Source organism: Cricetulus griseus, chromosome 3 (assembly GCF_003668045.3).
Source record: "Cricetulus griseus strain 17A/GY chromosome 3, alternate assembly CriGri-PICRH-1.0, whole genome shotgun sequence".
NCBI classification, from domain to species: Eukaryota; Metazoa; Chordata; class Mammalia; order Rodentia; family Cricetidae; genus Cricetulus; species Cricetulus griseus.
This window is the reverse complement of record NC_048596.1, coordinates 197,015,976-197,039,922: the sequence shown is the minus strand read 5'-3', so window position 1 is coordinate 197,039,922 and position 23,947 is coordinate 197,015,976. Positions and strand designations below refer to the sequence as shown.

General features: G+C 53.6%; 1 protein-coding gene and 1 long non-coding RNA gene across 5 annotated transcripts in view; both read right to left on the bottom strand.

Annotated features, from left to right (window-relative positions):
- The window catches only part of Gse1 (Gse1 coiled-coil protein), a 344,296-nt gene that overhangs the window by 164,731 nt on the left and 155,618 nt on the right, over window positions 1-23,947 (bottom strand). The window lies entirely within an intron of this gene.
- On the bottom strand, window positions 9,299-19,159 carry LOC113835137. Its single transcript, XR_003484422.2, has 3 exons — window positions 18,989-19,159; window positions 15,653-15,794; window positions 9,299-15,539 (listed from the first exon to the last, which is right to left on the bottom strand). It is a non-coding gene; the product is annotated as an uncharacterized LOC113835137 (long non-coding RNA).

Genomic DNA, 23,947 nt, shown 5'->3' with positions numbered 1-23,947 from the left:
CTCCTGCAGGCAGGAAAATCTGATGGCCCGGTCTATGGGTCAGCTCAGACAGCCACTAGGCTTCCTGCCTCCGCTCACCGCAACTTCACCCTCTACTATTAAGTCTGTCAGTCACACCACAATAGGCTCCAAGGTGTCCATGCCGGGACTACGACCCACCACAAGAGCAAGAGGTTGGCAAAGAGAAGCTGTGCAACCCTGAACAGATCACTTGAGCTCCCCGGGCCTTTACTGAGAACGGACCGTAGGAAATGAAGGCTGTGCCTATGAGTGTAGCAAGGAGCCAGAAATCCCAGTGTTGTTTTCTTCTGTGTCCCTCCGTGTAGTTCATGAACAGGAGGGGGCCGGGGGTGGGGTGGGGTGGCGGGCAGGACATAGGAACAACAGGACTTCAATTCAGTCTCAGCACAGAACCCTGTGAGGTCTGAGGTGGAGCCCACAAGTCACCTTATCTATCCCTGAGGAAGATGCACCACGGTCAGAGCTGCTGTGGAGGTGACGGGCACTGAGAACTGCACCCCTATCCCAGGTTCTTGTTCCCACACGATGCCCTTACAGCTGCAGTTTCCAGGTGGGAAAACTCAAGTCTGAGGGGAGCCTGGACCAAGGTCAAATAAACAGAGCTGAGACTTGAACTCTGACCCTGGGTGCCCCAGCTTTTGACTACTATAAGATATATGAACCCCCTCCTGGGGCCTTTTTGAGTCACTGGGACCCTATGGTGGCTGAAGCTGGTGTGTGTGTGTGTGTAAAGTCCAGAGGTTGACATTTCCTGTCTCCCCACCCCCCACCCCCTTTGGAGACAGGGTTTCTCTGTGTAGCCCTTGCTGTCCTGGAACTTACTCTGTAGACCCAGTTGGCCTCAAACCCAGAGATCTGCTTGCTTCTCTAGTACTGGGATTAAAGACATGCTCATGCTTGCCTGGCAAGCACTTTTACTGACTTGAGCCTTCTCCTTAGCCCCAAGAAGAATCCTTACAGGAGGGCTGAAGAGATGGCTCAGTGGTTAAGAGCACTCCACTGGCTGCTCTTCCAGAGGACCTGGGTTCAATTCCCAGCACCCACATGGAAGCTCACAACTGTCTGTAACTCCAGTTTCAGGGGATCAAACACTATAAATTTTAAAAATCTTAAAAAAATAAAAAAAGAATCCTTATAGGGAGCATGGCCCAGAGTATGGGGCTACATGTTGCTCACCAGGCTCCCAGTGTTGGTGGCAGAGTAGGCAGCAGGGCTTTCAAGTTATTGGGGAGCCGAAGTATCACATAGCAGGGTTCAAACTGAGGCAGGGCTGAGGGCTGGACATGAGAGGCCACACTACCCACTCTGGATCTTGGCTCAAACAAAAGGCTAATAGTGATGTGCAGCCCACAGTGCACCTGCCATGGAGTTGTAGAGATGGATTTAGGCTCTGGGAGGGCTGAGGAGGGAAGGAGGTTGCCCCTGAGCAGGGCTGCAAGGTCCTGCAGTGACAGTGAACCTGAGGAGGGATGGTGCAGATGGCCCTGAGGAGTAAACTGAGGCTCAGAGCAGCATGTTAATTTGCCAAGAATATGGATGCCAGAGGTCAGGGGCAGGTACCACCCGGTGAAAAGTGCCTCCACAGGCCTTGTTCATATGGCTCCAGCTGAGCTCAGCCCATAGGCCTCACCACCACCCAGGCGAGGAACTGGCCTCGGAGAAGCCAGTTACCCATACCCAGACACAACCCCCTTCACATCTGCCACCAGTTGACTGCTGGGCCCCATCACAGCCTTGTTATCTATGTTGGACCCAGCACTGACTCCAAAGGAGGAACAACTAGCAATACTTCTGCTCCTGGGAAGCCTGCCCTTTACCCTCAGCCCCTCTACACCAATGTAGGTTCCATACTAACCCCACTGATAGACTGGAGGCTGAGGTGCTGAGTATTGATCTCTGCCATTTCTCACAGTTCAGGGCAGAAGCAGGAGGCCCCACCAGAGCTCTCCACAGTGGAGGGGGAGTGGTCAAGGCCTGGGATATGGACCACTCCCAGAATGGACTCCAAAACAGTGGGACTCCAGTGGGGGGCAGGGCTCTCTGGCAGTGTGTGTGGGGGGGGCTATGGTAGCATAACGCTCACCGTAAGCAGTCCAGGAATGGTTCCAAATGCCACAGTCACAAGGATTCGGGGTCTGGGAAGCAGGCTAGTGAGTGAGCCCACCCTACAGATGTGATATCAATACACAGAGGTCTGAAGACCTGTCCAAGGACCATAATGACTTGGGTGTCAGCTGCAAGTCAGCTATAGACGCCTCCAGAGGTAGCTTGGGAGCAGTGAAGGGAAGCAGGCTTGCCTAGGAGATAGCAATGGGGGCAGCTGAGGTCAGCTCCTCCTGCCCACCCGGAGAGGGCCACCACTGCTGGGTGCTCCCTGCGAGGCCAGGCCTTGCAAAGGAAGCAGAAATCTGTCGTTAACACTGTGCCAAACCCGAAGTGGCTGCTCCCAAGCTGCAATCCAATAAAAGTGTGACTTGTCTATTTATCATCCGCAGGGCTTTTTATCACAGTGCAGATGGTTGCTACCTTTAGAAGCCTCGGCAGCCCGCTGCCAGCCGCCCGCCACGCACAGCTTCACTCAACAGGATCTGGGCCTGCACCTGCGACTGCAAGGGACCTGGGGATGGCCACTAGGCATGATCCAGGTGGCCATGCTCTTTTTCACCTCCCCACGATGCTCACCAGCTGCCCCTGCCCATGCTGATGGCTGCAGGGGCAGGTTGAACTCCATGGTTTCTGCTATGGCTGCACCTGGGGCCAGCCTTTAGATGCTCCACGTGGTTGCTGCCCTTGAGGGGAGAGCCAGCAAGGACAACACCCCATGCCAGGCGACTCAGAACAAGAGGCCCTCCTTGGATCCCTCCAGAGAGTCAGGCTGGAAGAGGGAGCTGAGAAGATGAAGGGACTGTACAGAGGGAGCATCTGGGCTCCCCACATATGTGCACATGTGCACAGGTCCAGTGGGGGAGTCTGAGGAATCAAAGGCTTTTCAAGAGCTCCACTGTGGGCATCAGGTTGCACCTGTGCCTGTGAGGAAGTCGCCAGCAAGGAGGTGGCAAGCACATGGGGAGAACTGCTCACAGGGCCTGGGGGAGGGCGGACCCCTGGGGAAAGGCAGATCCCTAACCTCTGTCCCTACACCTGAAACATCTGCTTGTAAAGAGGGCCCCCACATGGTTCTCCAGATGGTTCTAACCCCTAGAAGTCAGTCACAGTACATGGGGTCTCAACCCATCCAAATCCTAACTGCAGCTGTGTGTGTGTGTGTGTGTGTGTGTGTGTGTGTGTGTGTGTAGGGGGCTAAAGGAATTGTCACCCTACCCCTTTATACAAGTCAGGTGATAAGGACACAAAGCTTGGACACTGTCAAATTGGAAAAGTGACATTTTGCCCTTTGCTGAATCCCAGAAGTCCTAGCTCCTGACTCCTCCTATTACTGGGCCGTCTCCCGAATCTCTTCATCTTTCTACCAGACATGATGCCTGGCTGTCTGGACCAGCTGTGGGGCTCAACACCTCCGTTTTGGCCCCAGGCCTCCCCAGCACCACTCTGTAGTGAAAGCCAAGGAGTTCCTGTGGCCACCGTAGTTCCTGTGGCTGCCAGTGGCTGCTATGGGCTCCATCTCTGCCTCAGGGATAAAACCAGGGCTTAAGGTCAGGGACCCAGAAGGCACACAAGGATTCCCCATTACAGGGAGGATGGGTGGTGGCCAGTGAGACTACAGGGCAGTAGCTCACCATGATCAAGTGACGGTCTCATCTATGGGATGCAATGAGCATCTGTCACCTACCTTTCCTGGCAGGCTTCCCTTCCTGTGATAATAAAGTTTTGCCCATAATAGGGATAGCACTTATATAGTGGCCACTGAGGCCAGGTAGGGATCTGAGTGCTTAGCCTTTCGCCTCCCCCGGCCTTGTAAGCACGGCCAGCAGTCAACTGGTGGCACGAGCAGTTTCACAGTGGGGAAATCCTAAGAAGTCCACTGCTCTACAGGCCTAGCAGGGTCCTGTGTGCTTCTGAGGTGGCCACCCTGCCCAGAAGACCCCGTTCATCCTGAAGGGTGTGAACAGTATATGGTCAGAGCTGTCTGGACTTGGCTGTCTCCTTGGGGAGGAGGACTCTAGGTCAGGGAGGCAGGTTTTCCATGGTGTAGAGGAACATTGGGCCACCGATCACCTAGGAAGTTGGGCCATGCTCATTGTAGGATGATGTCTGTCTCCAGTACCCAGAGATGGAAGGGAAACCACCTGAGGGCTGGGGATGCAGCTTGGTTGGTGGAGAACTTGTCTGGCATGAACAAAGCCTTAGGTCCCAGTCCCACGTAAACTGGGTATCCTGACTCAGGCCTCATGTGGAGGCAGGAGAATCAGCAGGAGTTCAAGGTCATCCTTCACTACATAGCCAGTATGAGGCCTGCCTGGGCTACATGAGATCCTGCTTAACACAAACAAAACAAAACAACAAAGCAAAGAATGCCCCCTGAGGGATGTCAGTCCATCTACAGCACCACAAGGCATCAGCAGCAGCCGTGGCTGCCACCTACAGAGCGGCAGTGACCCAGCTACAGTGTGACAGCTGAATGTTCAGACATTGCCAACTGTCCCCTTGAGCAAGCAGGATCATCCCTTCACTGAGAGGATAAAAAGCTCATCTGAGAAACGTCACAAAGACACAGCTCCGACTGCACATAGACTGCGCTTTGTGCCAATTGCAGCCGGCAGAAGCCTGTGGAACTGCCGGCTCCCTATGAAGACAGGCCTCAGGAGGGCTGAGCATGAGAAAAGTGCACAACTGGGGGATGGAGCAGGCCCCAAGAGGGACCAGAGTGCCCCATGGGGAGGATCACAACCCACCCAGAGTTGGCAGCAGCATGGGCTGAAGAGCAGGGTCCAAAGCAAGGCTGAACACTCATGGGGTTCTAGGCATGAGCTATGAACAGCAGACTGCTCATGCTCAGGAAAGCTGGGGGATCACATTCCAGTGCAAGCCCCACTGACTCACTGTGCCCCAGCCTCAGTCAGGGCCTAGATAGGCCCCATGACCATTTGCTGATTGCCCTGAACCCCTCAGGGAGCCTTCAGATCTGATGTGATCTGAGAGAGAGAGAGAGAGAGAGAGAGACAGAGACAGAGACAGAGACAGAGACACACACAGAGAGAGACAGAGACCGAGACCGAGACTGAGACCTTTGACTCTCAGCAGCCAAGGAGTTAGCATGTTCTTGGCAATATTGACCTGGGGTCCTCTGTGAGTACACGGTGGCCAGTATGGGTCCTGTGGCTGTCATAAAGAGATTGGGTTTGGATTGATGGCCCACCTCTAGGCCTGACAGACAAATCTTCTGGAAGCCAAGGGACTGCTTCCCCCAAGGCAATTGGACCTAGTCTAGATGAGGATGCTGGGCAGAAAGGAGAGCCGTGTAGTGTCAGCCAGTGGCTTTCACGTGGCTTGTGGCCAGATTGAGCTAGGAGCGCCTGCCCATCTCTCCCTCTTCAGCAAATAAGGTTCTCAATCCAGGAACTGGGAGGGGACAAGGTGATACCAAGACCCCCAGTCTAGTGGGAGCCTTTGTTGGAAGAAGACAAACAGCAGGGTGACAGCAGGCAACTGACAGATCACTCCAGGACAGATCCAATGTGGGTGTCGAGAGTGTGGGTGGGGAACAGGTGGAGCCACTCTTCAGGGGGGTGGCAGAGCTCCAAAGGGCAAGAATTGCCTGTGCATGCATGTCACTGTGCACATGGGTCTGCAGTCATGCCTATATTGCCGCCACATTTCTGGGTTGAGTCATATGCTATGTATACACCAGTGTGAATCTATGTGCTTATGTTTGCACACTACTGCTCACGTGTGTGTTTGTGTGTGTGTGTGTGTGTGTGCTTCTTGTGAACATGCATCTGTGCATGTCCCTGTGGAGATCTATGCATGTGTACATGCATCCACATTAGATATGTGTTATGTGTATTAGGGGGAGTCTGGACCAAAGCATCTTCAGAAGCCCACCCTCCCAATCTGGCTAGGAATTACATAGGCCTCTGTGTGGTACCTCATGTGTGCTCACACTCGTGTGTGCACGTGTGTTCTTCTGCCTGTGAGTGCCTCCGAACAAAGTACACTCTCTACCCTGCATGCCGCCACCATCTGTCTCCCTGATGCTTGGCCATTTGAGCCATTGTTGGGGGGGGGGGTGTGGAGACCTCCCTGCAGAGAAGACCAGATGGTGGAGTGGAGCCTTTCCCCACTGCCCCTCCCTGTGGCCCACCCTGGCCCCTTAGCCACCTGGGACATGGCAGGGCACCCACCCTCAGCCCTGGTGCCTCAAGGCTGCCCTGACCCTTGGCCCTAGCTCCACCACAAGTGGCCTTTTGCCCCAGCCACATTAATCTCTGTCCAGGTCGGCTGGCTGAGGCAGTAGGGCAAGCAGGGCAAGTCCCCAGGGCCTACAGACAGAGTGGCTGTCGAGTGACCCCCCAACAGCCCTAGCCCAGGGCCCCAGAGGGCAGAGGGCAGATCGGTGAGCTCCCATGTGCCCCTGGACCTTGCAGGGATCTGGAGGGGAGGCTGCCTTGACCCCAGCAGGTCACTGCTGCAGGTCAACTGGTTGTCTCTCCAGCAGGTCATACAGAGGCCCTAAGCAGCCTGCTTTATTTGAGGTTCCCTAGGGACCCTCAAGGCAGCTGTCAGTTACTAGTGTAGTTATTCAACAGATAAGCTGCTGCTGAGGCCACACAGGACACTGGGCTCCCAGACCAACTGCATGTCCTTAATTCTGGCATCTTATTCCCTACCTGCAGAGCTTTGGCAAGAGGAATCAACAGTACCTGGGCCTCAGTTTCCCCAGTCACATTCACACTCTAGGTTGCCCCAAGGATTTAGTGAGCCTGTGTGGACCAGGAGAGCCCTGCAGGCCTCCGGTTCACAGCTATCACACTCACTAAGGAGAGTGCCAAGAACGGAGAGTCCCAGGCATCAGGAGAGACACACTTTACCCCTTTTCCTTTCTACACCTCTGGAGGATTGGACCCCAAAGAACAGGAACAAAGCTGTAGGACCCTGGGTTTGGCAGAAGCCCTGAAATCAAGTGTGGTGTTTATTACATCCTCAGGTGTGTTTGAGTGGGGGGCTGTGGGGAGCACAGGGAGGCAAGCCCAGAGGGCCAAACAGATTCTTCTGCTTCCCTGACCAGGCTGGACTATGGTGGCCAAGGCCCTGGGCTCCTATTGCATTGTAAGGACAATGTATGTCCCGTGCCCAGCACTTTCTACACAAGATTCACTGATCTTCACACAGAAGCCCTTCTACCAGGAGCAGGCTCACAAAGTTCCAGGCACTTGTACAAAGATGTTAACAGCTAAAGGGTCAAAAGGGGAACAGTCTCTGCACACCACTTGCTGGCTTGCCCTAGGCCTGACGTTTAGCAGGAAGGAAGGAGCTAGAGAAAGGCATGTATGGCTGCATTCTTTACAGAAGGCACAGGCCCAGGCAGGGCAAGGGACAGGGCCCAAGTAATGACTGAGGGGCATCCGGGCATCCGTGGGTTGATCCTTCCTGGGCTCTGATCCCTCCCAGTGAGGGTGGTGTGGGAGCTGGTTTCCGTTCCCACCCTGTTATCATTTCCCTCCCAGGCATCATATGGCCTCCTTGGGACAGCAGGGGACCTGGCATTTGGCCTCTTCAGGTTTTCTAGAAATAAGATCAAGGAAAGGAGAGTGGACTCCTCTAGGTCAGCTCTCCTGTTTACATACGAAAGGCCCCCACTTCCTCCAGGGATGGGGGCTGTTTAGAAGAGGGGCACAGAGTCTCTTGTGACCTCAGGAGGCCTTAATGAGGTGGTCAGATGGTACAAGAGGCTGTGAGGACAGCCCTCCCTTCTACCCGCCCCCCAAACAGGTCACTTCCTCAATACCCCCCTTAATGGGGAATTTCATGGGTGTGGTAGCTTGTGAGGCAAGCTGTGCCACGCCCACCTCTGCCATCTGTTCAAGGTCAAAAGTCACAGAGAAGGGGTGAACAGGGAGGGGAGGGACACTCGGTGGCCTGACCTCCTCCTGTCCTACTCTCTCACACCAGATGTCTCCAGCCCACCCTGCTGCCAGGAGCCCACCGAGGTAGATGGGGCTAGTTCTGGCTGGGCTGGGCCTGTGGCTCCCTCTGCAGTCACTGGCCAGCCTAGCAGCATTGAGGCCCCACTGGGGATGAAGGATAGCACCTCTGCCTGCCACTAGTGGGGGATCTTTCTGAGCCTCTGCTCTCTGGGGTTTGGGGTTTGGGCTGTGCACATTTGGTCAGGCCTCCAGGGGCTCACAGAGGGACACATCCTACCCCAGAGTTTCATCTCTGTCTCACGGAGGCACCAAAATCTGCTTCATTGGGGTTCTAGGCAAGGAGTTACCCAAGCAATGAGTAGCCTCAGACAAATTCACAAATTCATAGGTTGACAAATTCACACTAGGGCCTGCTGAACGGTGGGCCTGCATGGTGGAGCCTGAATTTATAGTTAGAATAGGGCTGAGCCAGTGTTTTCTGTGTGGTCTGAAGCTCATGTCTTGAGACCTCTGGGCAGTTGTTTGTGGATAGGATTAGGGTAATGTCAGGGAACAGAAGATTTGAACAGATGCTATTAACCCCAGGCCTGAGTGAGGCACCAGCCACCCTAATCCCAACTTCTGGAAGGCCTTTGGAGCTGGAATGGTACCATGGCATAAAGATATTTCTAGAAGCTGCCCAGCAAAGCCTCAGCCACACAGGGGACACAGTAGCTCCAGCATCTGCCCTCACAACCCAGACAGACAGGGTCCAGGAGAGTGGAGCTGCTCTTTCACATTCACGGCAGCACAGGAGCCCCTCTGTCTGGCTTCCTGGGTGGGATGCTGGCCACACTGTGCAGCCAGCAAGAAGGGATCAGGGTACACTGTGTGAGCTGGCCTGGCCCACTGCAGAGGTGGAAACTGAGGTGTGTGTAGGCAGAGCCACTCAGACAGCTGGGGCATCATCTAGGAGAGGATTGTGAGACATCAGACCATCCCACAGTCTTATCCCTCTTGGTTAGGCAGGCCCCAGTCTTTCCTATGACACCAGAAGCCAGGTGAAGCACACAGCTGTAAAGCTGTGACAGATTCAGAGCCCCAGTGAGAAGGTAGCAGTGGGCAATGCAGGCCACAATCTTTGGATCTGGGCAAAGGAAGCAGGGATGCTGGTCTAGGCCAGTCCATAGCCTGCTGCCCTTGGCCTGCTGGGACCCAGCCTGATCTACAAGGGACACAGAACCCAAAGAGGAGAGGATTCATGTTCAGTCCATTGAAACCATCAAAACAGCAACACCAGCCTTTGATAGTGAGCCCCCTGGGAGGCTCATGACCAGGATGGCTCTTTCTGGGAGCTCAGAATGGGGAAACAGAGAGCAGCTGGGACAGCAGCAGCATCCCCCAAAGTGCAGGGCAACAGAGCAAGACAGGCAAAGGTGGCCATGACCAAACTTTACTTTCTGGCTCAGACACTTCCTGGCTAGAGCTGTGGGGCTGAGATGCTCAACTCGCTGGTCCTTGGTTTCCTTGTCTGTATATGTGGGTAAGAGTCCCCTCCCACTGGGCTGGGGAGAATCAGTGAAGTGCCTGTCACAGAAGCAAGACAAATTGAGCCAAATCTTCAGAGCCAGGCTTGGTGGTGTGTGCTCATCGTCCCCCTCTGGGAAGACTGAGATGGGAGGATCTCTGTGGTTTGCTGGCCTGTCTGTCAAGCCTGAGAGTTGGGTCAAGTACCACACAGTTTCTTCTCAGGCTCCATTCTTTGCCACCAGGAATATAAGAATGACAGTCCTTCCCTTTGCAGGGCTAGAGAGTTCCTTTCTTCTGCTACTGAGTCATACTGAGTGTCCTGCCCAAACAACCATTTCTGCAAGTCCATTCACCTAATGTCCTCATCCATGTAAAGTTCATCACAACTGTCTGTTAGCCAACATAACCCAAGCAACCTGTGTCCACTGACCTCATCTAACCCTTCTCTCTCTCCAGCTATCTATTCATCCACCCAGAGTCCACCTAGAATCCATCCATCCATCCATCCATCCATCCATCCATCCATCCATCCATCCAAGTCCACTCACCACTGCCATCAAACTCACTTCCATCCACCCACCTTTCCAGACATGTGATCCTGGGCACCTGGGAGACTGCAGGAGAAGCAAGTTGGAGGCCAGACCTCAGTCACAGGCAACTTCTCTCAGCTGTCTGCAAAAGCTGCTGAGAATCCCATCTCTGTCCGTCTCTTGCTTTCATGTATCTTTAGTTATATACTAGTTTTTGAGGCAGGGTCTCATTCTTTGTGGCCCTGGCTGGCTTGGAACTCACAATGGAGAGAGCAGCCTGGGTTCAAACCTGTGGTAATCTTCCTGCTTCTGCCTCCTAGAGTGACAAGCGTGTGTGAACACTTGGGTGACAGGCTTGTGTCAGAGCAACCAGCCAGGACTTGACTCTTGGCTTTTGCTTGCCCTCTGTTTCCAAAAATCTCCCTGTAGGAGGATCCATGTTCAGGCCCTCCCTCTGGGGTCTCGTGTTAGTCAATGATAGAATGTTCCGGAAGCTTTGCCATCCACTCTGCCCTCAGTACCTTGTCTTACCACACTCTCAGGACTTTATTAATAGCCTATTAGTGGGTAATAAATAAATGCATTTGGATGAAAAATCACCCAGGGGTGGTTGAAGGAGGAGAGGAGGGGTGAGCTGGGGGCATGGGGTGGGTGTCATCTCCTCAGAGAGTGTCTCTCAGCACCTGCCCAGGTGGGGATGCTCCTGCTGGGTCCCTGCTGTGCAGTGGGCCCTGCGCCCCTCCCCGCAAGCCTGCCTCTCATTAATCTTGATGAGTTTTCTGCTGAGTATTTTTCCAGGGCTTTCAAATCGCTCACTAATTGCAATTAATCACTTACTGAAACAGATGTCAGGAACAATGGGATGGGATGGTGGGGGCTTGATGAAGCTGTCAAGAGAGGGCGCGTGGGTGGCTGGGCGCTGGGTGCTGCCCTAGCCTGCCCAGGTGGGCTAGGAGGAGCCTGCACAGAGGAGGGGGTGTTCTGACAGAACAGAGGCAGTCACATGAAAGCCTAGGGTCAGAGGGGAGACAGGTGGATGCTGAGGGCTCCACATTGCCCCCTGGAGCTCCAGGAAAGGCTTGAGATTGTTGTGAGGCTGGGCCAGACTTGGGCCATGACTCTCACCTAACAATTGTGTTTGCAGAGTATGTCAACATTGGAGATGAGATCTGAGCGCTTGGGAAGCTGAGGCAGGAGGATGCCGCCAGGCCCTGTCTTAAACAAAACCAGATTTGAAAGGAGAATCTGAACTTCTAGATTCTCTTTGTAGAGAGGTAGCATTGGCTGACAGCCAATGCCTGTGGCTGACACACCTGTGTGCCAGGCCTAGACACCCGACTGTGTCACAGACCCTCCAGCTGTCAGCAGCTCTAGTCACTATGGTCCCTTTGTGGGCTAGCTCTCTCTCCCTCTCTTAGCAGAATTCCATGTAGCACAGGCCATGTAGCTATGGATGACCTTGAACTTCTGATCTCCAGCCCCCTGCCTCCCCAGCCCTACTTTTCTCAACTGTTGAGATGACAGACAAGGTCACCATGCCTGGTTTATGAGGAACTAGGGTTCGGAACCCTGGGCCTTGCAGCCACATCTCCAGCCCCACGTGTGTCTTATGGCTTCACGTCATTTTCATACAGACTGCATTCCTCACCATCACAGTGGATCTGTTTCCTGGTCTGCACAGCAGGCTCTTGCATTGTGGGCTGTAGGGACTGTGGCATTGTATCAAGCTTGTGTCTGGGGCCTGTCATTCTGGGAGTACAGGGCAATGTTAGATATGGCATACTGTGGTGCCCACAGCACCCCTATGTCCCGAGGACCAGGGAGCAAAGCAAGTGAATGAGTCCCTATACCAGCTCACCCCTTTGTCTTTGCTTATCTACTCTGTGGTAGACCCTGTTGGCAGCCCCAAGGACGTGCACTGAACAAAATGTATCAGTGATGGAGCTGACAGTCCAGCAAGGAGACAGAGAGCAAGTGCAGTCATCCATGGCCTTGTGCTCCAGGACCCAAAGCTGAAAAACACAGAGCAGGGACGGTGTTAGAGGTCCCCGAGGGAAGGGGGAAGGCCTGGCAAGGCTGGGCAGTGAAGGGACTGTGTAGAGACCTGCAGAGAAACAAGTGTAACTGGTACAAAGGCCCTGAGGCAGACTGGAGAGTAGGGCTGAGCAGTGAGCAAGGGGATGCAGAGAGGACTGGGTGTGTGAGGTAGGTCATGTGACATCTGGGTGCCAGTGTGGGGACTCTGCTTTTGTTCCCAGAGACGAAGGCATCATAGGCAAGATCTAAACAGAGAGCTGTCATGGCTGCCCCACAGCCCTGCAGGGATGAATACAGAGTCCTCAACTCTGTGCCCTCCATTTCCTGGAGTATGTTTCTGGTGACTGTGTGGCTCTGTCCTGGATCCTTCCCAGGGGCTCCTTGCTCTCCAGGTGTAAGACAGCTGTGTATACAAGATGAATGCCACACACAGAATTTGACCGTGCACATCTGGCCAGTGAAGTGAGGAGGGGCAGGAGTCCACCTGGGGCCCTTAGTATCTGTTGCTTAGATGTGACCACAGTGAGTCACATGGTACGTAGGTGTAATCTACAGAGCTGAGCTGGGCTGTGTCTTGTGCACACATGGGTCACACATGTGTGTATGTTTGCCATGTGTTGCTGGATGAAGGGGTTCTTTAAAACAAAATTTTACATCTGTCTGTCTATCATCTATCTATCATCCATTCATCCATCCATCTCTCTCTCTCTGTGTTCCAAACTTGCACACACACCTGCCATGGTGCACTTGTGAAGGTCAGAGGGCAACTTTTGGTAGTCCATTCTTTCCTTCGACCATGTGTTGCCAGGGTATCAAACTCAGGTTTATTGAGCTTTGTGACAAGTGTCCTTACCTACCTAGCCTTCTCACTCGCCCAGGGATTCCCCCACCCCTACCTCTCTGTGCATACCCAGTGACAAGGGCAGCTTCCCCATGGCTGTCAGTGCCCAGGTTCACAAGTCTTATCTATAGGATCAGAAGTATTTGCCCCTCATCACTAACCTTCCCCAGCTGGACTCTCCCATGTGAACTGGTTTCTGGGTTACCACCACTGGAGGTTGGAATGAATCAAATGGAGTACCCCAAAGTAGCAGCTTACCTGCTGGGCATGTACATGATCAGAGACTGTTCTGGGGAGCCAGCTTGCAGCCTTCTCGTCACCCCAGAAACTCTATGGGGGAGGGAGGTGTGACTCAGTGGGTAGAATACTTGCCGAGCATCATATAAACCAGGCACAGCACACACACACTGGTGAGCCCAGCACTCAGCAGGTGGGAGGAACAAAGCCCAAGGTTATCCTTAACTACATAATGAGTTCAAGGTCAGTCTGCGATGTCTCAAAAAGGCCCTGTCTCAAAAAGAAAAATAACCGCACAGGGACCCAAGTCACCTTGCTGCTGGGGTAAGAGAATCAAGACCAGCAACTCCAGCTGCCGGCAGTAAACATAAAGCAGCCAGGGGAAGATCCTGGGTACCCCACAAGGAAGGATGGGGTACTGCTGTGATACACAGTTCACAGGTGCTCAAAGTGAGTGTGATGGCTGACGTCACTATCCAGAGCCCTAGAGCTAGTGAGCAGTGGAGCCAAGCCTGGAATCTCCGAGGTCTGGCTCCAAAGCATGGGCTACACAATAGACACCTGACCCCCACTGCCCCAGCACCATCCTTTGTTGGTACCACCAAGTCAGGCAGAGCCAAGGGCAAAGCCAGGCTGGACCAAGGCTGAGCTTTCCCTGGACTCCACCTGCTTGATTTTGCAGACACTCAGAGCTCAGAGCCTCACCAGCCTGCTGAGATGGACAACCCTGCTTTCCATGCATCTATCCATCCACCCATCCATCCACCCATTCAGCAATTCTTTCATCCATCCCTCCATTTCCCAACAACCATCTATCCATCTATCCTTTAACCATCTGTCTATCTAACCTTCACCCATCCATCCACCCACCTGCCCATCTATCCATTATCTATCCTTTTACCCACTCCCCCACCTCCCATCATCCACTTGCCCAGCCATCATTCATCCATCACCTGTCCATCATCCATTCTTCCTTCCCTCCCTTCACTCATCATCATCTATTCAATATTTCACTTCTTTATTCCTTTATTTCTCCAAACATCCATCTGTCTAGCCATCAATCCATCTACCCATCCATCCATACACACATCCATCATCTATCCACACATCCATCCACTCATTCTTGGAGAAAGCAGTTGGCAGGGCTGGTTATGAATTGTGTCTATCTAAAGAATGAATCCGGGTCATGACAAGCTGAGCGACCATGGACAGACCACCTCACCCCTTCATGCCTCGGTTTCCCCTTCTGAGGAGGGGAATGGCTCAGCACAGATCATCTCACTCAGGTTTCCACCTGTTTCTTTTCTTGCTGTGGGTTCCCAGTCAGCCCCAGTGTTCTCCTCTTTGCAATGGGAAACAAAACAATCCCCTCATTTACTTAAGAGGGCAGGAGAGAGGCTGTTCCACACCACACGGCACTGGGAGCTTACATGGCTCTGTAAGGGTGGCTGGCTCTCCTGACTTGTCATGGAGATGGTAAGGCGGCAGTGTATAAGTGACAGTGTTTTTACTCTCCCACCCCTGCAGCTGACTTCCAGGGCACACTGAAGCCGTTCAGTGACTGAGTATCACTACAGGAACCCGGTGCCCTCTACTTCAGGAAGTCATGAAGTTTCAAAGGTGATTCTCCCCTCAAGGTCACCCTTGAAGATCCAGCCCAGCAGCACCCTCTTCCAAGGCTCAGCTGGGTCTCTGGGTCTTATTTCTTTGCCAGCCTGCAGGCAAATCTGTCTCCTGCTGGGACTTTCTCCACACTCTGTGTGAGTATCCTTTAACTTGTGACCCCCAACACCTTTCTGACACTGCCCTATGATAAATCCACTCTGTGAGGCCGTGGTATGGGTTCCTGTACCCTGGCTGGGGGAAAAGATCTGGCAGCTGTTTCACAGCTGTGGCCACAAAGGAGGAAAGCAGGGACACAGGAGACAGGGATGGAGCCGCACCCAGGGTGGCAGAGCAGAGCAGAGCCGAATGCTAGCGCACCCTCCCTGGGCATCCCTGTGTCTGACTGGCTCCAGCTGCCTGGCAGGTGAGGCGAAGCCTGCCTGCCACCGAAGGGGCCCTGACACATGTTAAAATAAATATTCTGCAGCAACGATGTTCCATATGTATGACTTCGTGGGGATGATTTTGCTGCTGATGGCTGCGAGCGACAGCTGCGCGGGTCGTGCTGGCAACACAGGCGCATGGTGGGGCGGCAAGGGGGGCACCGCGGCATCTGGCGACTCAGGGGGGGCAAGGCGCTGTGTGCCTGTCAGGGCTCGGCGTGGGCACATCAGCGATTCCGGGGGACGGCTGGAGCAGGTGTTTCCAAGCAGCCTGTTCGTAATAATTACTTTTAGATTGTTTTAAAGTGTTTGAGCAAGATCCTGGCGGGCTGGCAGGGAGGGAGAGGGTGGGGCTGGAAGGCCTATCGGGTGAATCCCACCCACCTGCGGGCACACATGTGGTCTATGCTGCATGCTCAGTGGGTCCATGTTCACACATCCACACCCTGGCATCCTGAAGCCCAGGCCTAGTGAGTTGCTTCCAGAAGGTCCTGTCCCTTACCAGGAACCTTGTCTCCTCAGGACCCTTAAAGAAATGCAGAGGTCAGGGTCGACTTGTTAAATATTGTGATTTACAACTCCTAACCCAAGAACCTTCAGCCTCCGCTTTCAAGCAAGTAGTGTGTTGGGGTACAGCCTCTGTCTCCTGTCCCCCTGGGCCTGAGGGCCACGTGCTCCACTGCCTAGTGGATGGACAGAGGTTAGATGTGAATGGCTGTCCCTGAGGATGGGAGCTACATTCCTGATTCCTTCAGGGCAGGATCTCATTTTGTGTGACCAGTGTCTCTGAGAAGTGTCTGTCATCTGTGCTGAGTGGACAGTGTGGGTCCTACCTCACCTGTGCCACAGCTGGAACACCAGACTAGACATTCACTTGAGCTGGACACAACAGTCTGAGACTGTTCTCTGAGAAGCTCAGCATGGACCACAAGGGCCAGGGCTGACTTCCTGGCTATGTCCAGTCTCTGTTATAAAGATGTGCCCCAGCCAGGTGCTGGCACACGCCTTTAATCCCAGCACTCGGGAGGCAGAGGCAGGTGGGTCTCTGTGAGTTCGAGACCAGCCTGGTCTACAGAGCCAGTTCCAGGACAGGCTCCAAAGCCACAGAGAAACCCTGTCTCAAAAAACCAAAAGATGTGCCCCAGAGATGTGCCAAGGGCTTCATTTAGGGGACGGAGTACAAGAAAGGTCCTTTGGGGTGAGAGATCCAGCCCCAAGACTCAAGAGGGGCCACAGATTGGGTGTGTGGGCTGATTTGCACACAGACAGGCTAACATGCACACTCAACATGGTCGTCTTAGCAGATGACTACTCACTGGGCTTTGTCTTAGCTTGCACTGTAATCTCTGTCCATGACCCCCAGTTCTTCTCTGATGGTGTTTTACAGGCTGCCATTGGGCCCAACCCCTCAAAGGCACTCATGGATCTGGCCACACTGACTCACTGGGTCGTAGTCCCAGCACACCCCAACTGGCTGCAAACATGAGGGGAACACACTCAGGCTGGAGTGGTTTGAGAAGCTCTCCAGGGATTAGTGGTACAGTAGCAAGAGGCCACACAGATGATGAGGCCACTAGTTGTGGCCTATGGCCTGCCCTGTGGGACCTAAGGGACTGTTTTCTCATACCAGGTGTCTGTGCAGATTTAGAAAGGGCTCAACAGCCTCATTCCTCTCCTGCCAAGATGGGCCTCTCTGGCCATGTCCAACCCACAGAAGGAACAGAGGTGCCCATATCTCAGTGACAGTCTGGGTCAGGACTCTGGTCCCAGGAGGCTGCTCTGCCCTGTTCCCCCATAAGCACCTGAGGCCAGGCTCATCTGAATGCCCCTCGGTATGGCTCTATGGGCTGAGGTCTGGTACCAGTGGAGTTTATAGCTCACCAGACACATCCAATAGCAGCTGTGGGGCCTGTGCAATCTGTTGCCAAGACACAGCACCTAGGCAGGTGAGCAAGTGGGTGCTTGGCCCTGCCCTGACAGAGCCCTGTAAGCCTGCCTAGTTAATCAGAAGCCAGAAGTCTCCCTTCTGCAAGCCTGATTCTCAGAGTCCACTGTACCAGCTGTGGGCAGTAGTATCTCAGATGTTAGGGGAACCTGTGCAGCTTCGGCCCAAAGTCCTAAGTGCCTCCTGAAGCCCTGGGAGCCTGCCTCGACTCCTTCACTACCTCACCCCATCTCTCCTCACTCCCTGACCCCAGCTCCCAAGTACACTGGGGCCACAGGGCCTTTGTACCTACAGTGGCCTTGCCTGGGATGCTTTCTCTCAGGCCTCATGCCTCTTCAAGCTACCCACGTAGCCTGTACAAGGTCCCTAGCACAGTACCAGGCCAGGAGTGGCTGCGTAAACACCTGAACCATGGAACCCCAGCCAGCGACCCCTCCCCCTCCCCACTGCCCCCAGGCAGCTCTTGTCACTAGGCCTCCCGGGGAGGTGTGCCATCCCTCATTTAGTGGGTGAGGGGGGCACCCCCAGCTCCCTCCCCACGGAGTCTTTTACTGTCAGTCTTGCTGAGCTGCGGTCCTGACAGCCTCCCGGGCAGGACTCATCTTTTATTCATGCCGATAATGTCAACCATGTGTGCACACCGCAGAGTCACTTAACCCATTAGAGGAACTACCTTGGCGGCATGCCACAGGGAAAGCCGGGAGTGGGTACTACCCGGGCAGGTGTCCCCACAAGGCAGCTGGGCACAGGTCCACTTGGGTGGGACTGGGACAGGATATGTCCCACATTTACCAGGTGGCCATAGAGGTACTGGCAAATATCCAAGGAGGAGGTCCCAGGTCACGGCAATGACCTTTGGGGACATCCGGGGACTGGATGAGAAAGCTGGGATGCCTTCCCCAAGCGCTCATGGTGACTGACTGGCTCTTTCAAGATGAAGGGCTCTCCTAAGGGAACCAGTAAGCTGGAGACACAGCTGGCCTGCCAACTCCACCCAGGGGCAGCCAGCAAGATAAAGATGATCCATGGTGACAACACTCCTGACTTGTGTTCACCACTCCAGGTGAAAACCACTCACTGGGCAGAAAAGGCAACTGTCACCACGAGCCCCATCTTCTCTTCCCTGCCAGGTCAAAGCAGCCTTCTAAGTGTTTGTTGGCTCATAAGTGGTGTACTGAGCTGAGGGCCCTTGTTTGAGATAGGGCCACGCACTTTTCTGTGCCTCGGCTTGTTGAATGATGGGGTAGAGAGGGTGTTCCCCATGAAGGCGTCTAGACATTTGATCTTCCCACAGCCCTGGCAACAATGGAAGGCAGTTATTATTCTCACCTACAGAGGAGGAAACTGAGGCCACAAGGCTAGGAGGCAGGGTACCCCATGCTGAACAAGGTGGCCTCACACAGTGGGGGCACATTAGTCTCCATGGCACCCCCTGGTGGAAGCCATCACCACTGCGGCTACCAGTAATGTGGCTCCCCTCTCTTGAGGAACCTAGTGGAGCCTTCTCACCCTCTCTGCTCCCTAAGGTAGGTGGCTGCTGAGTGATTCAGCCTTATGTGCCTGTTGCTGCCTGGCTGGGTTCAGATGGCACATAGCCTGGGGTTGGGGAGGTCAGCCCTGTACCCACCCTGGGCTTGAAGTCTCCGAAACCCGTGTCCCTTGAGGTAAAGGGAGGTAGGAAAAGCCTGGCTGGGTTCCACGGAAGCCTCAAAGCCACATGAAATTGCCAGCTCAACTCTGGGACACAAGGGGAAAGTGGGGCAGGGCAGGCTCACCAGAGGTCTGGGAACACGCTCCTGTCTCTCCCAGCTTCCAGTACTCGCCCAGAAGCCCACTCCTTTGCTTTCCTTGCGTGTGGAAGCTCAGCTTGCTCCTCTGCACCAGACCAACTCATGACTGCTGCAGACACTTGAACTCGCAGTAAGCTCTCCTTCACTCCAGGGAGATTGGACAAGGAAGCATGGCCCCACAGTCAGCAATGGCTCAGCCCCTGCCTAGCCTCCCCTCAATAACTCCCAAGTCCTTGTCTTTCTGGCTCCTTGGCTACCTGCCATTTCCCTTGCCCAACAACAGCATAAACTCTGGTGTCCTGGCCACATAGAGGCTTGAGTGCTATCCCCAGATCCACCCTATGGCTGTGCTTTTCTCCCAAGAGTCTCCCCCTTGGCTTAGGGCTTCCTTCCCTGCCTTTCATGTCGAATGGGAGCTGCCTCTGCCTTTGAAGCCTGGCTTGGGCACTGCCACTTTCAAGAAAGCCCCCTGATTCCATTTCAGGTGTGTTTGCTGTGCCTCAGTTTCCTGTCATTGGCCTTCTCTAGTCACTGTGAGGTGTCCACAGGAGGGGTTTGTCTCTCAGCTCACATCTCACACTGACCACTGTGATCCTGTGGGGTGAGCATGTCTGGTGCTGGGACTGAGGAGATGGTGCAGTGGGTAAAGTGCTTGCAGTGCAAGCATGAGAACTTGAGTTCAAATCCCAAAACCCACATGGAAAATGCAAGCATAGTTCTGTGGGACTATAATCCCAGGGCTGGGAGGTAGGCAAGTCCCTGGAGCTTGCTGGCCCACCAGCCTTGCCTATTTGGAAAGCCTCAGGCCAGTGGGAGAACTCACCTCAAAAAACAAACAACGACAACAAAACACACACACACACACACACACACACACACACACACACACCCAAGGTGTTGGACACCAGGCAGTCATATGGTACACAAACATACAGACAGACAAAACACCCATGCACAAATTTAGAAAAAAATAAAACATGGGGTTGGGGTTGGGGTGGAAGAGGAATAAGAGATGGTAGAGGGATGAATGCAACCAAAATATAGAAATATAACATGAAATTCATTCTGTAGCCTAGGATGGCCTCAAGCTAATGGACCTTGAAGTTATCAAAGAATAGATTAATAAAAAGAAGAAAAAATAAAACAACTCAGAGTGGACTGTAGCACCTAAAGAATGATATCTAAAGTTGTCCTCTGGCCTCCACAGGTACACACACACACACACACACAGACACACACACACACACACACACACACAGACAGACAGACAGACACACACACACACACACACACACACACACACACAGAAATAGACACACACACACAAATGAACAATGTCTGGTGCATACCCCATTCTGCTGCTCTGCCTGCTCTGGACGGTGCACAGCCCCAGCAGCCCAGAGCAGTTCCATGAGTCCTGCAGGGGCCCTATCAGGGAATACTACAAGGTTTGGATGTAGACCCTGGACTCCACATAGTTTTTGTTTTCTGAGACATAGTTTCAAGTATCCCAGGATGACGTTTTTCTCACTGATCTTCCTGCCTCCACTTCCCAAATTCTGGGGTCACAGGCCTGTACCCCCATACCTAGTTTATGCGGTGCTGGGGATGGAGCCCAAGGCTTTGTGTTGCTAGGAAAGCTCCTATCCCATTTGTTCATGTTTTTTGTTTGTTTGTTTGTTTGTTTGTTTGTTTGTTTGGGATTTTTAGACAGAACCTCTGTATGTAGTCCTCACTGGCCTGGAATTCACTCCATAATCTAGGATAGCCTCGAGCTAACAATCCTCTTGTCTTTCTTGTAAGTGTTATGATTGCAAGAATATGTCACCGCACATGGCCCTGTGGGTGTCTTTTAAGTTCTTGTGTGATTTCAACCGGGCTTGGGCAGAGAGGCCCTGAACTAGGCAAAGAAAGGCTAGTGTTATTTCCTTCCTGGCTCCACCCTCTACATGCCCTGCCCACTGCTGGTCCTGCAGAGACCAAGGCGGTGGTACCATCCCAGAATGCTGCAGTTGTAAAGCATCTCCCAGTCCCCCGCCTTGCCACCATCTGTGCAGCCAGGACAGGGTTCTGCTCCAGACTTGAGTGTCCAATGCCAACTGGATCCCACCAGGGATCATGCAGGCAGCACTTGGGGGCCAGCCTTGCCTGCCAACTCCATTCCCGCCCAAAGCTCTCTCCTGGCAAGCAGACCTCTCGTAGACCTGCCAGAACTTGGAAAGCTTTGCTGTCCCCTGTAGCCAATCTCTCCCCCAGTGCCGCCAGGCCGCTCTAAGGAGCCAGCAGCCTTGCTCAGCTGTCAACAGGATTCTAGACTGTCCTCTGTCCACAGGCAGCAAGGGCTGCTGGGACAGCCTGCAAAGGATGGTGACTGTTTGTCCTTGTGGCCATGGACCACATCCTTTAGGTGGTTCTTGTTTGATATCTAGGGGTGACAGGGAGGCCAGGGCCCTGGAAGCCACAGCCTGTGAGCACTATTTCTACATTGGCAGGATGGCTTCCTGAAAGAGGTGGGGCTTCCGCTCAGCTTGGTCAGGATAGGTGGCCAGGAGGGAGACTGAGGTGGACCAAGAAATTATTCAGGCTGGGGCATTTGATGCCTGCTGTGATAAGGCTACAGCGGCCCTGAACTCTCTCCTCCTGCCTCTGCCTCCCATGTACTGAGTTTACACGTGTGAACACTCACCTGCTGCATTTCTGCACATAGAGTGGGAAGGGGCACACTTGTTGGACTTACCCAGGTGTCCCATCCATCTCAGATCAGTGGCACACTGCTCAGGTGATACCTACATGGGCATGAGACTTACCCACCCAGAACTCTCTCTGTAAACCAGTCTGGCCTCAGATGCACAGAGATCCACCTACCTCTGCCTCCCGAGTGCTGGGATTAAACATGTGCATCACCACTGTGCAGCTCAAATCAGTTTTATAAGGCACACGGCCCGTTAGGATGGTGGTACATGCATGGCATTGGCAATACCTATGAGGATGTACGTGTTCTGGGGATAGTCCTGCCAGCCCTGTCCCTACTCACCCTACCTCGTAGCCACATTAAAGGCTCCTGGGTTCAGTTCCAGTAACCTTGGCCCTATAGATCACCCTTCAGAGCAGCAATTCTCCTGGGAGTCCCTGGGTTTGCAAGGCCTGCCAGCTTTTAGACATGCAGGGGCTCTGCTTGCCTGGCCCCCTGAATCAAAGAGACAGCAACTTGGGCTGTGACCTATGGTCCAGTGGTGCCAAATCTGCTGAAGCCTGACAACCTCTGCTATGGCTCTGAGGATGTCAGGGACCCACAGTCCTGACCACTCCCACCGGGCCAACAAACCCAGGAACGCTAGTGAAGGTCTGACTCCTGAGATGGCCTAACCTGGGCACCTCCCTCCCCCAAGGAACTGTGGAGACTGCAGTGAAGGCTGGATTCCTGTAGCTGCTCTGTATACATGTGTACCAGCCCTTCCAGGGTCACAGGAAGCCAAGTTGGAGCTGACAGGACTTAAATGTCCATGTCAGGGAGGGCAGTTCACAATTTCTAGAGGCAGAGGGCATTAGCATGCAGTGCACAGAGATCAGGTGTCGCTCGACACCCTACAAGGCACAGGCCAACTCCCATCAGAGAGTATGTCCTGACAAAAGGGTCACTGTGTTGAACTCTATGCAATTCCTGGGTTTCCAAGCCATTCCAGGGCCCGAGAGCTGGGGTCTTCTTCACACAGGTGCAAGCCAAGGGTTTTGATACTGCTGTTATTTTATCCTTGGGGGACAAGGAAGAACCCTGATGAGCACCTGCAACAGTGTGTGCCCAGCATGACCACCCTTACCCAGCACACCGCAGAGACCAAGTATGGCCGTCCTTACTGTGGCCAATGGTCTGTCAGGTGTTTCCACATTTGCTGCCTGCCCAGAGCAGGCTGGACTGAGCCCTGGTTCCCATGCTGCCGACACTTGCTCTCACCTGGGGCTCCCTGTGAACAGAGCAAAGCCTGGAGCAGCACTGCATTCAACCTTGAGAAATTAGGCCGGCCTCCCCACCACCCACCCTAGGCCTCCCCCTCCAGCTCACTAGGAGCCCCAGTTCCGAGAGAGGCTCATATTTAATAACGCAATTTATATTCCACTCTCAACATAAACTATTGTAAAGGCGCTCTAATGTAAAAATACATCTGGCTTGTCAATAGTTTATCTTCTGGATCCGCATCTAAATCCCTGGGCCTTTTTGACTTATGGCTGCGCCAGTGTCTAATGAATAAAAAGGCGCAAATTATAGGCCCGGCTGTAATGCTCATCATAAAATTAGACGATAGTTGCAAAAGCCGCATTCTCCTGCCCACAGCGCGCGAGGGCTGGCCATAAATAAAGTGTATTTAATGTATCCCAGGGCCGCGCAAACCTAGGAAACGGCATGTTATTGCCCGGCCTTCCACGGGTCCACCATGAGTTCAATGAAGTGATAACGGATCCATCATGGGGATTTATGTGAACTGTCTCCTTGCAAAGCCACGGCCTCAACACTGTAAATAGCCCACAATCCTTCCAGCAGGCCCGCCTGCCAATAAAACTGTCACGGCCGGGCTGGCAGCAAGCACCTTCAGGACAGGGGGGACAAGCTGTTAAGGTCTGGAGGCCAGCAGGGGCTGCGCTGGCCCCCGCCCCTCTGCTGCACAGGGAACGGATCTTCTTCCCAATGGGGCATATCCGGTTACAGGATCCTGGGAGATGGAGGCTGTGCAGGTGGCTGTCTGTCTATGCTGAGGGGCTATGCCCAGGGAGCCAGCAGGACCCTGGATGCTGGTTTGCCTAGATTGGGATGAATGGTCCTGTAGCCTTGTTTGTCCATTTCTTAGTCATTCATGTCACATCAGACCAGTGACAGGTCCTGTGCACACATGAAGAAACTCCTTTCTCAGAGGGACTTAATAGCTGCAGAGACACAGCATACAAAATGTG